This window comes from Rosa rugosa, chromosome 1, assembly GCF_958449725.1.
Source record: "Rosa rugosa chromosome 1, drRosRugo1.1, whole genome shotgun sequence".
Lineage (NCBI taxonomy): Eukaryota > Viridiplantae > Streptophyta > Magnoliopsida > Rosales > Rosaceae > Rosa > Rosa rugosa.
In genome coordinates this window covers 36696357-36702356 of record NC_084820.1, presented here as the reverse complement: position 1 = coordinate 36702356, position 6000 = coordinate 36696357, and the positions used below count along the sequence as shown (strand labels likewise).

Genomic DNA, 6000 nt, shown 5'->3' with positions numbered 1-6000 from the left:
TTGTGTTCCCAGGTTGGGTAGACACTTATTAAGTTGTGATGCATAGGTTCTAGGTGAGTTGAAATGAAGGTTTCATTTTCAATTCTTGTAATGCAAGGTTTGCATTATTGAGGCTATGATGCAGATACTGTTGTGATAACAGGATTCTGGACTCTTGTGTGATCTGTGTGTAGTGCTGCAGTCACAGAGTCTTTGTTGGATAGTGTACGAGGATGAGATCCATGAAATGATTGGGTTACCACCGAGCGGTGTGGTAAAGATTCCTAGTGCTGTGATACTAGGTAGGGTACCTGTATCTGTTGTTGATCTAGATATATTGTATAGTGAGACAAGAACAGGTTGTTGAGGAATGAGAATTGGATGTGTGGATGATTTATCCGTACTTGTTGGAGTAGTACGTTTAAATTTCGGGACGAAATTTCTTTAAGGGGGGTAGAATGTGATGCCCCGGAAATTCGTATTTACTTTCCGAGGATTTTCCGGAATTTAAATTGTGGGTATCGGACGGTTTCGTGGCTCATGGATGGAGCGGAAGTGTTTCGGACTAATTTTTATTTGAAAAGTATGACTTTATGGGGGTTGCTAAGGTTGACTTTTGATACGTTGAGATTCTCCGAAAACTTCCTTCACAAAAGTCGTAGAGCGCGTCGATACGAGTTCGTGGACATGCGGAATGCTAGAATCGGAGTTCGTATGAAGAAGTTATGGGCTTCGGAAAAACTTTCCATTTTTGTATAAAAGGACGAAAATTTCCGGAAATTGCAAAAAAGGCCAGGTTTCCATTTTGGGAAACCCAGCTCTGTTTTCTCTCTCCCCGAGCCCGAGTCGCCTCTCCATTTTCGCCGGCTTCGTTCTCCCTCCTCCGGCCACCATAGGACGCGATTCAAAGTGGGTTCTCTTCGCCTCAATCCCCTATTGAGGTCTGTGGAAGGATTGAAGAGAGATTCGAGCTGTGGAGGGAGCTACATCGACTGGAAGTGGCCGCTTCGGGGATGAAATCGCCTTGATCGGAGTCGGAGATTCCGGCCACCGTTGTCGGTGATTCTTGAGGGCTTTTGGAGCTTGGAGGACATTGATGCTTCCCACAAGGTGGCTTGCATCGATTCAACTCGTTGAGGCCGAATTTTGGAATTGAAATTCTAGGGTTTCAATCGGTCCGGTTTGTTCTAAGGTAAAATTCGATCGATTGGTTTATAATTGGACTTTGTTGTAGTTATGAAAGTTGAAATTGGGGTTGAGATGAAGAACTTTGGTGTTGGAAGTTTTGTCAAATTCCGAGTTTGGTTTGGCGGCGGTGCCGCCACTGTGATGGTGTTTTCCGGTGGTTTCCGGCCACCTCAGGGATAGTTTCTGTTCCTGAGTTCGATCTACTCGTCGATACGAGCATTTCGATATATTGTTTGTAATTTTTGGAGATCGTATGAGCATGTTGTGATTTTTACGGTTTCGGACCGTTCGATGTTTCGATCCGTGAGGATTCGAGCTTCCGATCGACTTGTGGTTTTGGCATATCGATCGTAGAAGTATTCCGGAGACATTTGGTGGTCTCGGATGTGGTTTCGCCTCGATTGGCGTCACTTTGGGGATTTTAGTTCAAAACAGGGGTTTCAGACTTAAATCAAATGTGAATCGTTACTAAGTGGAAACCGTTTGTGATTAGGTACTTGACGAAGTATTTGGACGGTTATTTGGCGGATTGGCCGCTTTGTTCTTTGTTGAAGACGCAGCGGGAATTCGAGGTGAGTAATCTCACAAGGTTCATTATGAACGAAATTACCATTATTGTTTTGGCGTTAATTATTTAACTGCAAACTATAGTTGGTATTAGTAGGCATTCCTGAGCGAATGACTACGTATATATATATTTACGTGAAATATATATATTCTTGTGGATGATGTGTGATGAATAATATGCATGATGGGTTCATATTATTGTTGAATGAGACTTTTCATAGAAACAATATTGTGGAAAAAGATGTTTTCTATTGTTTGAAAAGTATTGAATTTGATGTTACATTTTGGAGTCAAGCGTGACTCATTTTAAATGTATTGGTCCTTGTACCGAGGGTCACAGATGGTGAGCAGGGATGGGGAAAGCCGGAACTAGATGGTCGTAACGTTTTAAGTCAGGTGTGACTTACTTAACGTTGGCTTGAGACCAGATGGGGTCTGAAAAGCATGGGTTGCAGATGGTGACCAATGGTTGATCTGAGACCAGATGGGGCCTGAAGATCAAGTGTCACAGATGGTGATAGGTCGCAGATGGTGACCAAAGGTTGATTCCGAGAGCAGACGGGGTCTGAATGATTATAGGTCACAGATGGTGACAGGTCGCAGATAGTGACCAAGGCATGAAATAGGGAATCACGCAGTTGGCCGGGTAAGTGGGTACGATCAGCTAGGGTGCTAGTCTGTCTGCCATGGTACTTCATGGATCTAAGTAGGTTACTTATGACTCCTGGGTACGTACTTTGTCCAGGTTGGACTAAGAATCATATTCTATTTGTTAGGTTAACGATATGTATGATTGAGGGTGTGTTAATGTGTTGTGTGTCCAGGTTGGACTAAAAGAATCATATGCTATTTGTTAGGTTAACGATAGGTATGATTGATGTGCTTATGTATTTTGTCCAGGTTGGACCGAATTGATGTGTTTTGTCCAGGTTGGACCGAATTGATGTGTTTTGTCCAGGTTGGACTGATTTGATGTGTTTTATCCAGGTTGGATCGATTTATCATATTTGAATTGTTAGGTTAACGATTTATATGATTTTGCCACTGTATGACTTTTGTGATTTCCTTTTGGGAAGCATGGTATGTTTTCCTTATTCTCGAGTCGAAAGATGTTCCTCGTGTTGGCGTGAGTTGTGCGAGCTTTTATCCCGTGATTTGGTGTGAGTTTTTTTGAGTTACTCATACGGGCTTGCAAAAGCTTACCGAGTTTGTTGTGTGACAACCCGGTGCACTATTCAAACGGTGTAGGGGTTAACCTTGCAGGTCAGGGTGATCGTGGCTGAAGCTGAGGCGGCTTGTTGGCAGCAGAACGGGTAGGAAGCATATTTGGTTGGCCTTACCATTTTTATGACTTCCGTTGTGTAGTAAACTCTGAGGAGCAGTTACGTTTTATATTGTGTTGGCAATTTAATTCGTAAGCTTATGTAATATATGACTCTGTGGTCAGGTCAATATTGACATTGTGGGTTCAGGGCATCAATGTGTATGTAGTTTGAAAAGGAAAAAGTTTCCAGGTATTTTGTATTGATGGCTGAACGATCACGCATGTATAATTATGGGGTTATATATCGATTTTTAATTGTGTTAAAAATCAGGGGCGTGACAGAACAGTACTGATTAAATGAAAGTTTCTCCTTTCTCCTATTATGTCCTCATCTTTTCTCTAGGGTTTCGTTTCTTCCTTCTCTCTTCCCAGATCTCTCTTCCCAGCCTCCTCCTCAAAACCATTGATCTCAAAACCATCGGTTTCTATAGAAAGCGATCTCTCAAGAGGATTCAAAACCCAATTCCGTCGCTCCTCCGCCACACGCCCCAAACCCAAAGCAAAACATCGATCGATCTCTCAAGAGGATTCAAAACCGAACTCCGTCGCTCCTCCGCCACACGCTCCAAACCCAAAGCATTCCCGGATCGATCTCTCTGTCTCTTCAAAACCCAGCTCCTCATCGATGGTTTTTGGGACATGAGTGCAAGAGATCGAGGTAGGAACTTTTCATATGATAAATTAGTATGATTTGATTCTTGAAAGAGAATGTTTGTTATGACTATCAGTAATTAGTTGTTTGATAGAGATTTGATTGTTAATTCTTGAAAGAGAATGTTTGTGATGATTATCAATAATTAGTTGTTTGATAGGATTGAGGTTAATTATAGTCTACAGACAAACTTCAAATGCTGATTGAGAATGTAGTTGGTAAAAAAATGTATTTCAGTTTCAAATCGGGTGCAAACAAATTCTTTGCCCAAGATGCATATGCCCAGGATTGGCATATGAATCAATGTGACCGATATTCACGCTAGCTGGCTGGTTTTTTGTTGTCGAACATCTCCATTTCCTTTATTAATAGTTAGGACCATTGTTCCAAAGTGTTCTAAAATGCTATGTATTTTTTTTTTTTGGACAGAAACCCTTTTTTAGTTGCCCAGCATTTGCATTTTGTGCTGCTATGGTAAGTTAGCTTTTATTGGTTTTCATGATTTTCATGTTCATTTGTTAATGCCTACTGCCTGCCATCCGGTCATGATAGATAATGATAACATTGTGTCGGTTACACAGTAAAAGCAGAGCCGTCTTAAAAGTTTTGGAGGCCCTGTGCGAGATAAAAAATATGGCCTTGTTTGCGCGATTATACATGAATATATCATTGAAAAATTGTGTTATATACAAACAAATATAAATACAAATTTAATTACCTTATTTTTTTGCCCTCTTATCTTATATTATTATTCCACTTCTTTAAAAACAAAAAAAATTAGAGAGAAAGAGGACTAAAGCTTGTTAACAAAAATCCATTTACATACAAAACTACAATTGAATTATGAATTGTTAATGAAGATAAATACAATACTATCTAAAAGACAGAACTAAATGAAATAAGGATCAAGGATAAATGTAATATCTACCTGATGAACAAGAAAATGGAGGCAGCAAGAGGGCCCCGAAAGAAAAGAAATAAAAAGTAAATCACCTGCAATAAGAAAAGGGGCCCAAAAGAACAAGAAAATGGAGGTAGGAAAAGGGGCCAAAGAAAATAAAGCATAAAAAGCTGTAGGGAGAATCGAACTGGCACTTCCAAATAGGTATAAGAGCTACTTACCAACTGAACCACGAAGCTTTTAGGTAATCAAGGCCCTTTTATAGTTTATATATATGCACAAAGAATTATATATAGGGCCCCAAAATTTGGGGGCCCTGTTCCATCGCACTCATTGCACAGCCTCTAAGCCGGCTCTGAGTAAAAGTCCCACATACAGGACAATTGGCATAGGAGTTCAGAGGAGGTCAGTAAACTTATCTAATTAGTCGGTAATACCTTCTGTTTCAAACTTCCAATGCCTTTGTATAGAGAGATATTAAACTTGGAGAAAAGAAAATATCTGTCAATATTACCTTGCTGCAATATTAAATAGAAATAATAAGTTATTATAATAAGTTCTCTTGATTAACCTCTATATAGTTTAAACCAATTCAGCTCGGCTTATGCACATTGTGCGTGGATTCTAAAGTACGATAAAAATAGCTGCATTTTGTGCTTGTTTGCCGCATTTAATTTTTTTTTTCTTTCTCAACAATCTATTCATATTCCTAAATATATCAACACTGTCTATACCTTGCTTTACATTTTAGGACAAGCTGGTATTTTGCAGAGCTAAAATAACGAGATTTGTGCCTGAAGATGCATGGTTCTATGCAGCCGTCCTTCAAAGCAAATGAAGAAAAAGCCAGAGTCAACTACTAATCTGCCCAGATCATGAAATGCAGTAGCCACTTTACATGTAAAACGCAATCCAAAATTTAGATTAGTGTCTTCAATTTTAAAACTATCATGAAAGATGGAATATGATAGCCTAAGCAAACTGTGTAACATTGTTCCTTTACAGTTTGTTTCAACATCTATATCAATAAATAAGCAAAACTGTATTTCCAGTCCGTTTGCTTTTTAAAGTTATGTTTTACGATACCATGAGGGAATCCTGTAACTACATAGACCATGAATTTTGATACCTCAGAGTACAATTCATTGAGCTCTTTTAGGTCTCAATGGTTTTGTTGCAATGCTGCATGGAAAATTGGAGGTACATTCTAATTCATGGTTTTGTAATAACCATCTTACATTGAAAGTATATAGGAATTGAAGTTGATGGTTCCATATGGTTTTATAATAACCATCGGTCGAGATTCTTTTTCTCATCGGTTTTTTGCCGATGTCTGAGGGCATAATTCTAGTAGTGGTTCGGGAAGACAAGAAATGAAGGTGTTAAGAA

At 39.5% G+C, this 6000-nt stretch overlaps 1 long non-coding RNA gene across 1 annotated transcript; it reads left to right on the top strand.

The window, feature by feature from the left end:
* Positions 1 to 4969: 4969 nt before the first annotated feature.
* LOC133736303 (uncharacterized) lies at positions 4970 to 5665 on the top strand. The gene is made up of 2 exons (XR_009859501.1): positions 4970 to 5016; positions 5363 to 5665. It is a non-coding gene; the product is annotated as an uncharacterized LOC133736303 (long non-coding RNA).
* Positions 5666 to 6000: the final 335 nt, after the last annotated feature.